The 10,888-nt window shown below is 46.3% G+C and overlaps 1 pseudogene; it reads left to right on the top strand.

The window, feature by feature from the left end:
* Positions 1–787: 787 nt before the first annotated feature.
* On the top strand, positions 788–1,859 carry LOC110319418 (annotated as a pseudogene).
* The last annotated feature ends 9,029 nt before the right edge of the window (positions 1,860–10,888 follow it).

Here is a 10,888-nt window from a genome sequence, read left to right as displayed (position 1 = left end):
GGATTAGAACAAAAACATATCCCTATAACATTTATGTGTTTTAAAAACAAACAAACAAACAAAACCCCAAAGTTCTCATTACAACACCGTACTATAAAAATCAATTGAATAAACCCCTCTTTAATACAGATTGCATTTGTTCCCATAGAGGACTAGTCAACTTCTCTTCATTCCTGATTGCCAGTTATGTATTCCTTCTGCCTTGGTCTCTAAATGACATCATCCTCTTCCAGATTCCCCCTGACTGGCAGCCAGGTGAGGGGAAGTGGTTAGTTTTTTTTTTTTTTTTTTTTTTTTTTAAGATTTTTTTTTTTTTTTTATATGCAAATACACTGTAGTTGTCTTCAGACACACCAGAAGAGGGCGTCAGATCTTGTTACGGATGGTTATGAGCCACCATGTGGTTGCTGGGATTTGAACTCCGGACCTTCAGAAGAGCAGTCGGGTGCTCTTACCCACTGAGCCATCTCACCAGCCCCCGGAAGTGGTTAGTCTTATTGTTCTATAATAACTTGCCCATTAAATGTCTCCATACATCATCCCCTTCATGTCCACAGCTACTCCTATCCTGCCCAATTCCAGCACTCCCTCAACACGTGGGGAAGATGTCTCCAAAGACGCACAGCTTCTTGGAGAACATGCACAGGTGTTTTCTGTGTGTGTGATTTGAATGTGCAGATATGCTTGGTGGTGAAGTTTCTAGACTCGAGCCAGCCCTGCTCAGCTGATAAAAGGGAGTAGGTGTATTTATGTATGTATGTATGTATGTTTGTTTGTTTGTTTTTCTGACTGCAAAAATCAAAATGATGCTCAAGGTATTTTCATCCATGCCAGAGAAGGCAGACTGGTGAGACTTTTGTTAAATTCGAAACAGACAACGAAATCAAATTAGCCTTGGAAAAAGACAGAAGCTATGGGGCGCAAATAACATTGAAGTAGTCATGTCAAACAGCATTGAAATGTTAAATTTAGGTGTTAAAGCGAACAGATCCAGATAGTCATGACATGGCCAATGATCTTTTTGTACAGCTTAGGGGACTCTCCTATGGATGTTACAGGGAGGACCCTTCCTGATACTTGCTTCACTGAAGTAGCTCTAAAAACACAGGGAAAGAATATGGCATTGGTATTTTGAAATATTTAAGAGCAGCAGAACTGAAGTTAGAACTTGCTATTTTCACCATGAAAACATGTGGCCGTACAACAGCCAGGTCCTACGACAGACCTGGGGATGGCAGAGGGTATAACAGAATTGACAGGGCAGAGGAGCTGGCTTTAAGAGATGAAGCGTGGTGTTTGTGGTGGAGGTTACAGAGGATTTGCACATTATAGTAGCTATCATGATAGCTATGGATTTGATTCAGATAGATTTGAAAGAGACATCAATTATTGTTTTTCAGGAATGTCTGACCACAGATACGGGGATGGAGGCTCTAACTTCCAGAGCAGAACACTGGACACTGTGCATGCATTACCTTCTGAGAAGGACGCATTTTTTTCACCACTCAACCCTGTGATAGCACATCCTGAGATTAGACCTGATGGCAGGGTCACTGGTGAAACTCCTGTTGAGTTTGCAAACTGAAGATGCTGTTGCAGCTGTGTTAAAAGGCAAAGCAAACACACAGCACAGATATGTAGAGCTCTCCTTGAAACCTACAGCAGGAGTAAGTGGCGGTGCTTACAGTAGCTGGATGCCAGGAGGCATGGGTTTGTCAAAGGAGTCCCATTATGCTGACCCAGCCAGCCAGCAGCTGACTGGTGGTTATGGAGGTTGCTAAGAGGGCAAGAGCGACATCAGTAAATGTAGCTAAGTTTTACAGGAAGACTCCAGTGATTTTCATTCAAACATTGCATAAGTAGTCAAGGAGCAACGAATCGCAGCTACTACAGTAGGAATGAAAGGGATGTCTAGCATGGCTGTGTGAGTGGTGGGTAAGGAACAGAATTGATTTTGATTGTTGACTCTTGGTTGTTGTTTTTTTTAGAAAGTAAACCCTTCACTTAAATTTAACAGTTTTTCAATCCAGCCTTGTGACTCATATCTACTCTCTTAAGTGAACACCAGTGTTGCTCAAAGGACCAAGGTTTGGTATTTCTGGATATAGCAGTCACCTAGGATGACAGTGACGTTGAGCGGACTGTAACTGTTAGGCAATTCCCAGAGTTTCTCTAGCTACTGTAGGATATGTGTAAGCAGTTTAGTGTGTTTAGGTTAAAGCACTTGAATTGTACTAAATGTTGCTCTTATGCCGCATCATACTGAATGTGTTGATGCATGTTGAGAAGATAAGCTTAAAAACCGCAGTATAGGTGATGTATCTACAACTAAAAGCTAGATACTTGGCATGTCTGTTAGTTTTTATATCATTTGATAACCTTAAGGCACATGATTTTCAAGCCTTTTATTTTAAGCTAATAGGGAAATTTTGAGATGCAACAGCAATACTTTAGAAATTCTTTCCTAGGCTCTAGCACATGTCCTGAGATAAATTTGCATCAGTAGGCCTGGTTGGGTCAAGAACCCACCTAGAAATCAACCCAGTGGCTCCAATACTTTATCCACACACCATTATAACATAGAGACTTTTCCTCAGTGTAACACCAGGAAGGTCCTGTCTGAGGGAGGGTATAAGTGACAGTCAGGTTTCACTCACACTTTGCTCCTTCTGCATGAAGCACCTACCGTCCAGCCCTACATCTGCTCTGTAGGGCAGCTCAGCAGCTTCCTCTTTGGAATGTCTCCAAAGCCAAATCCAAGTTGGTCTCCTTCCAGGTGAGCATGCAGTGAGTCATTTGTAATCACCTTGGTCACTCTCCGTGACATGCTATGATGCATCCATCTCCCAACCAGTCCCCACTAATAAGTACCTCTGCAGTACCCCCCGGCCCTGTGGACCAGTGGGCCTGAGGCAAGTGCTCTATCAAGGATCTCACAGCCCATCTTGGGAAGTGAGACACAGGACCACCCCCAACACTCCTTCATTACCCTCTCTATAAAGGTGAGTAACACACTCCTAATCCCCAAGGACTAGGAAACTCCAGGCAAACGGGACAATTATTAAACAGTGCAAAGCCTAACAGGGTGACAGGGGCCACCAGGCACAGTGCCAGATGGGAACAGTGAGATAGTAGATGCTTTCTTGATCAAGGGAGGGCACACTAGCTATGTGGATGCTGTGAAAGCTGTCTCAGGGACAGGCAGCAATGGAGTCCGGTGTGACATAACAGGCCTGGGGGGAACCTTCATGCTCAAAGAAATCTGGATCCTATGGGAAGAAGATTCAGGGGAAAAAAAAAAAAAACAGTGGCCAACTGCAGGAAGCAGAGAGGCATTGTGGGTCTAACATGAGGTAGACAAGGTTGTGTAGAAGGTGTTTCTGAAGGGTCAGGGGTTGGGAAGATGAGAGAACAGAAGGAGCAGGAAAGGAGTGAGGTAAAACATAGTAGCACTTGACTAAGAGCTCCCCAGAGAGTAAGTGTGTCCCAACAGAGGCTGAGGACTCTTCTTAACCCTAGTTTCAGGTCCCTCAGCCTCACCTCACCTAAGAGTATTATTTGATTTCAGTCACTTGCTTTTAAAATTTAGTTAGTTAGTTAGTTTTAATTTTTATTTGTGTGTGTGTGTGTGTGTGTGTGCAAGAGAGTGTGTGTACATGTGTGGATGTTTGTGCTTGTCTGTAGATGAACCACTGCATCTAGGTCCCCATCAGAAGGCATCTGATGTTCTGGAACCGGAGCTCCAGCAGCTATAAGTTGCCATGTGGGCATTAAGAATGGAACCCGGGTCCTCTACAAGCACAGCCAGTGCTCTTAACAGCTGAGCCATCTCTCCAGCATTTCGAGTCACTTCTTTAACAAGGACTCTAGGAGCTGAAGGTGTGACTTGGTGGTACAGGTCCTAGGCACAATCCTGGCACCAAACAAGGGGAAGGATGGGCAGCTCATAGTGTCACACAGGATTACGAAGACCCGCTGGACCGTGGTGGCTCCAGCCAAAGTGTTAAAGAAAGAAGCTCCTTAAAGAAGAAAATCTCTGTCCTTCCCATGGTGCTTTTTGGGTAAAAGTAAAGCTATTGGCGCTCGGAAGGAGTCAGGGATGGGCACATTTGGGCCTGAGGCTGAAGCCGAAAGGTTCTTTGATACAACCATACTTATCTAGCCAGTCTTAGGACACCTGTGTCTAACAGTGAGTGTGTGGCAGCCACCATTCCAAGTACCCTCCCCACTCCTCAGCCATTGAGTCCTTACACAACACCTTCAGGAGTGAAGACCAAAGCTGAATTTGTAGACAGAAGAGGCAAGACCTTGGGACATAAGGCCAGGATTCCAGTGAGGTTTCAAAAGAGGACGTAGCCAGGCATCCAGGAGAACTCAGCCATCTGTCTACAAAGCCACTCTAAGGTTCTGGGACTGGGGTTAGGGGCGGGGAGTGATGGCTGCAGACCGGGCAGCAGATCTGAGGACAGGGCAGGGAATTGCGATGGATGCCTCGGTCAGAACACACCAAAACTTCTGCACAACACCAGAGGGTGGAGACCTGTACAGCTCACTCGGGTTAGGCCCCACGTTGGACTTTTGACTATTAACATTTCCACAAGACATTTACCCAGAGCACAGAAAAAGTAGGTTATTCATCCTGAGCTAAAGAAGTGAGAGGTCACGAGAGATCAGATCCTGGTCCCATTGGCCACTGAGACCCTTCCCTCACTCTGCTGTGCCTGGCTGCTATGTACCCATTGCTTAGCCACTGTGTTCACTGAGATGCTGCAGCTGCAGCCTGCAAGTCCTCTTGTGTCTCTTGGGAAGGACACAGGCCTAGCGGTCCTGGGAGCGAGGAGCGGAGAGAGTGTGTGTAGCAGACCTGCACTGATCTTGGAGTCTAGCCCTGATCAACTGAGGCTTGGCTTACTGAGCCTCATGAGGGACTGTGCGAGAATGGATGAAGCAGATGTGTATTGACACAAGGACAGCCATGTCAAGGATCTCAACACCTCTGACTTACAGCAAGGCCTTTCCGTGGTCTGAGGGCTTCCCAGACTATACCATTCTGCCATCTATCAATCGATTTGCCTTTTATCTGCAAGTGTGCTGCTTCATGGTTATAAGATGACTGCCACAGCTCCAAGCATTACAATGCATCCTCAAAGATACAAAGAAGGAGGGAGTTAATACCAGCGTGAGAAAATATAGGTTGGCTGGGTCTTGTCCACACAGTGTGGAGTGAAACCTGTGCTGTGGCATTTTTAATAAACTCCAGAGCCCACCGTGAGTGCTCTGTGTTATATCCCAGGCACCCAGGATTAAAAACCTCCTTGGTGATCATAGTGTGTTACCACAGCCAAGATCTAGTCAGCTAGGAGTCAGCGTACACACTGCTGGGTGGTCATTTACTCCCCTTCCTCATAGTTGCCCCCTGAGTTCAACTCAGGCTGCAGTGAGTCACCCAGCATCTTCACCTGACTGATCACAGTTTGTGCAGGGCCTGAGTCTGACTCTTGTTTTCTTTTTCCGCTTTGTGTGGTGTACATTGTATTGCTGTGGGGATGTGCAAAACAGTATGTGCTAGAATGTGCATGCGTGCATGAGTGTGTGTGTGTTAGGGCATTTGTGTGTGGGTGCATGTACATGTGTGTATATGGATATATGTAGTTGATGTGTGTGTGTGTGTGTGTGTGTGTGTGTGTGTGCAGGTGTGTACAAGTGTGTTTGCCTGTGCATGATACATATGTGGAGGCCAGAGGCAATACCGGGGGTCCTCCTCCTTTGCCCTCCACCTTATTTTTTAAAACATTTTAAAAATGATTTATTTATTTATTTTATGTATACGAGTACACTGTAGCTATCTTCAGACACACCAGAAGTGGCCATCAGATCCCATTACAGATGATTGTGAGGCACCATGTGGTTGCTGGAAGTTGAACTCAGGACCTCTGGAAGAGCAGTCAGTGCTCTTAACTACTGAGCTACCTCTCCAGCCCCACCTTATTTTTTAAATTATTATTTTGCATATGGATATTTTGCATGTGTGTCCGTGCACCACATGTGTACCTGGTGCCCACAGAGGCCAGAAGAGGGCACTGCATTCCCTGGAACTGGAGTTATGGATGGTTGTGAGCTGCCACGCTTATGCTGGGAATCGAACCTCCGTCCTCTAGAAAAGTAGCTAATGTTCTTAACCACTGAGTCATCTCTCTAGCCCCTTCTACCTTACTTTTGAGAGAGGGTCTGTCAATAAACCTGGAGCTCACTGAATGATCTCTACAGATCCGCCTGTCCCTGGGTTACAGACAACGATGTCTGACTGGGTTTTACATAAGTGTTGGGGATTAAACTTGGGTTTCATTCTTATGCAGCGAGCCTTTACAGACTGTGCCAACCCCTCAGCTCCACGTCTGACTCTTTATTTCCAAACACAGTGCTTCCCTGTCTTCCTCATCTCAGAAAACAGCAGCTTGGGCCTCTGGTCTCTGGGACTACATCCTCGCATCCTTCTCCCCTTGGCTCCTTCTCCCTTCAGGTGCTCCAGATAATCCTTAGGTGCATTCTGCCCACATTGCCTCCAGCATATCCTCCAATTTTTCCTGTGGCCACTGCAACTCCTGAGTCACAACTCTATGAGCTCCCACCTGACACTCAGAGTTCTGGCCTGCTCCTTCCCTGACTCCCTTCTCTTACTAAGGCATCCTTCACACAGTAGCCAGAACCAGACCTTAGTACACCTGTATACAGTCCCACAAACCTTCTCCACATCCAGGATGCAAGTCCCAGCTAGGACCCACAGCCAGGACCCCTCCTCCACCATCTCTAGTGCCCTTTTTCCCTGGCTCGGGTGCTCCATATGCTGCTGTCTTGCCCTCTCCCTACACAACGCTGGTCACTTCCCCTGCCAGCTGTCCCAAACACCTGGTTCTTGTTTTCCTGGCTATGCTTGGCAAGCTGCCACTTCCAGCAAGCACGTCACCGAGACACCTGTTCCTCCATGACGTGTATTTGTGCCCTTTTAGTTCCCTCCAGGGCCTGTCACCTTCTGCCTTTCTCTCTAGACTGGAAACTTCATGAGACAAGGTAGATGCTCTTAAAATACTAAAGTAAGGAGTAGGGAGAAGGAGAAGACCAGAAGCAGGATGTGCAGGAGGGAAAGAACCAAATAAGGGAGGAGAGGAGGGAGGGAGGGAGAAGGGAAATAAGGGAAGAAGAAAAGGAGGGATGGAAAGAGGGAGGGAGGGAGGGAAAGAGGGAGGAAGGGAGGGATGGAGAGAGGGGGAGGGAGGGAGGGAGGGAGGGAAAGAGGGAGAGGAGGAGAAAAATCCAGCAATATGCAGAGGCATCCTTGACACAGGATCTTGATTCTTCCCTAGAAGTGATCCAAGTTAGAAGTTGATTTCAAGTGTCCGGGTGCTCTGAACTGCTGATTAGAAACAGAACATTTGGGCAGTACTGCTCCGGTGGGAACTGCCTCTAAGTCCCCCGAGTTAGCAGTCATAGCTCTTGTTGGCTCTTTAGCCTGGGCATTTGCACAACTCCTGGCTTCAAGCAAGGGTTCAGCCTGTGTTTCATGAGTTATTTAAATGGCCTGAAATTCAAATGACAATCCCTTTTGCCTTAAGGACATCTAAGGAAACCTTGCTTTGGTTTCTACATAAAGGGGGTGAGGAGCTCTGGTCTCCCTTTCCACACATCTACCATTACCCTGGAAGAAGGGCTGCAGGGAGTATCCAGGGAGCCCTGTCTTCAGCACATCAGAGCTCTGACCTCCCCAGGACCCCAGTGTCCCAGCCTACCCCTCTTTGCTTTGCGGGAGGATGTCTAGTCACTCTGGCCAGCTCACAGCTAGCGGCACAGGGGGCTTCCTCTAATCAAAAGCCAAACTGCAATTATGGCTGGGCTGAAGCTAGGCACACGGTGTCACTTAAAGGGGCAGATTTATAGGACATGAACAACTCCAGAGGCAGAGCACCAGGTGCTACAAATCATCAAAATTAGAACCAAACGGGTCGCTGAGGCTCCAGATACAATAGCCAGCAGGGCCTGACTCTTATAAGGATCACCCGAAAGTGACTGGCTGTGCTTCTGTCTCAGGGCCTTGGCACACTGCAGACACTGCTCTTTCTACACGGTCTCTGATTCAGCGGAGAATGGAATCACCATGCAAACTCTACTTTCTTTACATATGGCTTCCTGGACCACCTGGCCAGCATCCTGGTTTATTTCTCATCACAGTGCCCAGTTTATGTGATATTGGAGATCAGACCCAAAACCTCCTGAATGGTAGGCGATCTCTCTATGGACTGAGCTACATCCCAAGCCCCAAGCATCTATCACCATCTGATAGTGTATACTTGTGTGGAGACTGACAGCCCTACTTGCTTAAAAGCAAAACACATATCCAAACTTAAAAGAATAATACTGTTCAGATACGTTTTCCCATGCTGTGTATTTTTTTCCAACCCCAGGCTGCCTGTGACGTTCGTTGCCTTGTTCTGAAGGTCACGTAGCAACCAGCTCACCCCTTCTGTAGCTTCCTGAAATCTCTCATCTCTTTCCTCTCAATGTTACTCTGAGCAGACAGAAGTCAGTGGGATAACAGTCGTCCCACCCCCATTCTCTCATTGCTGCTTTGCCTCCCTCTCCTTCTCTCCCTTCCCTCATCATGTGCCCTGGACCCTGCCATCTTTCACCTAAACAAGAACCTCTCTGCTTCTACAATCAACCCCATGCATCGTTGTCACTCTCTGGTTAATTTCCCCCCACCCCACCCCCACCACCGGGAGGTAAATGCACTACTAGGTTCAATCTTGAAAAATCTCTGTCTTCATGTCTTTTCCTTCAACACCAGTCAGCTTTTCTTCCTCTGGTCCACCAAAGCCACTCTCGTCGTGGTCACCAGCGGTTTCTCTGTTGACACATAAGGATCACTTTGCAGTTCTTGTCCCGCTGGCTTATGAGTACTGGATATGATCTTTTTGTGATTCCTTCTCTTCCTTTCTGAGGTGTTGGTGGCCACAGAGCTGAGCCTAGAAGCCTTTCACTCCTTTCTCTCTACTTCTGCTCAATGGCTTTGTCTAGACCAATGGTTCTCAACCTGCCTAACACTGTAACTCTAATACAGTTCCTCACATTGGAATGACCCACAACCATAAAAATTATTTCTGTTGCTACTCCATAACTGTAATTTTGCTACTGTTATGAATCATGTTTTTTTTTTTCATATCTGTGTTTTCTAACGGTCTTTGGCAGCCCCTGGGAAAGGGTTGTTCCACACCCCCTCAAGGGGTCACACCCCACAGGTTGAGAACAGCTGGCCTAACTCATAACTCTAAATAACATGTCTATATTGGTGACTCTCTAATAGTTCTAGCTAGAAGCTCCCAGGGACTGGAGGCTTTCCTGGGAAACCCCCTTGTTCTTGCTGCTTCCAGTCACCACACCACAATGAAAATGACCATGAACGTGCATTTGATTAGCTTCACCCAGCAAAGGGAAATGATTCATTCCGATGATACAGGCTCCGAAACCTCAGCCAAGATGGCGTGAGGAGTACGCAGTGGGCTCCAGAGAGAAGCCTGAGTGTTTGTGAATGCTGGTTCTTTCAGCAAGAATGGTGCCTTACTCCCTACCATTACCTAGGATGCTGGCATCTCCCAGATTCCTCTCCCACCTGTTAGAAGTGTTTGCAGTTCTGTTGTTGCTGGGCCATGGCAGATGCTCCCTTCATTTGGCTGGGCTAAGCCAAACTGTTTCCATTTATGGCTCCTCCTCTGCACTCCTTCTAGCAGGGGTCGAAGTGTGTCGCCATGTCTCCAGCAACACTCAGCAATACCAGCCGCCTAATGTTTGTCAGATTAATAGATGAAAGCGGTGACTCATTGGAGAATTATTTACTCAGGTGTTAATGAACTGTAGCATCTCTCATTCGTTTCCTTGTTTCTTGCTTCACAAATCATTAACCTTTGCTGAGTGTGTATGTGTATGCATGTGTGTGTGTGTGTGTGTGTGTGTGTGTGTGTGTGTGTGTGTGTGTATGCACGTGTGTGCACACAAGAGGCCAGAAGAGGGTGCAGGATTCTCTGGACCTGGAATTACAAAAGTTTGTGAGCTGTCCAATGTGGCTGCTGGGACCCATACTCTGGTCCTTGAAAGAGCAGTAGACATTCAACTGCCAAGCCATCTCTTCAGCCCCATAATTATATATACCTTCAATGCCAATTAAAGGACTCTTTTGAAATGACTTGTCTTTTGTCAGGTTTTAAAATTACAAACCTTTCTCCTAACCTGCTGTCACCTAATTATCTTTGTATGTCATTTAAGAAAAATTCTCATTTTGTAAGTTTTTAAATATTTTTTATTATAAAGTGAAACATGGAGGAAAATCACACATATCAGTAACAGGTCAGCATGTATAACTTTAAAAAATAATGTTTAAGTTAGCATATATCTGTTCTCCTTCCTAGCGCCTGCCCCCACCCCACCCCCAGTAGGTCCCCTCCCTTCCCTTGGTCACTTGACTGCCTTCTTGCCCTTTGTATTACATCACCCTATCTATTCCTCCTCTCTCTCTGCTCTTATGATCCCCTTTCACTTTCATGACATACATATAACTTTTATTCTAGGTTCCGCATAAGAAGACATGGCATAGTTGTCTTTCAGAGCTGGCCATTTTCCTTAATACAACGATTTCCTGTTTTATCCATTTTCCTGGAAATGTTGTGATTCTGTTTTCTTTAAGGCTACACAAAATTCCACTGTGTTTATGTTCCAATAGCTTAATCCCTTGGTCAGTCAACAGGCATCCAGGTTGCTTCTGTGCCCTATTCACAAGTAATCAGCAATGAACATGAATTTGTGAGCATCTCCACGGGAAGATAAAAGTATACATCCAGGGGTG

This window comes from Mus pahari, chromosome 3 (genome assembly GCF_900095145.1).
Source record: "Mus pahari chromosome 3, PAHARI_EIJ_v1.1, whole genome shotgun sequence".
Lineage (NCBI taxonomy): Eukaryota > Metazoa > Chordata > Mammalia > Rodentia > Muridae > Mus > Mus pahari.
This window is presented reverse-complemented; position numbering and strand designations above follow the sequence as displayed.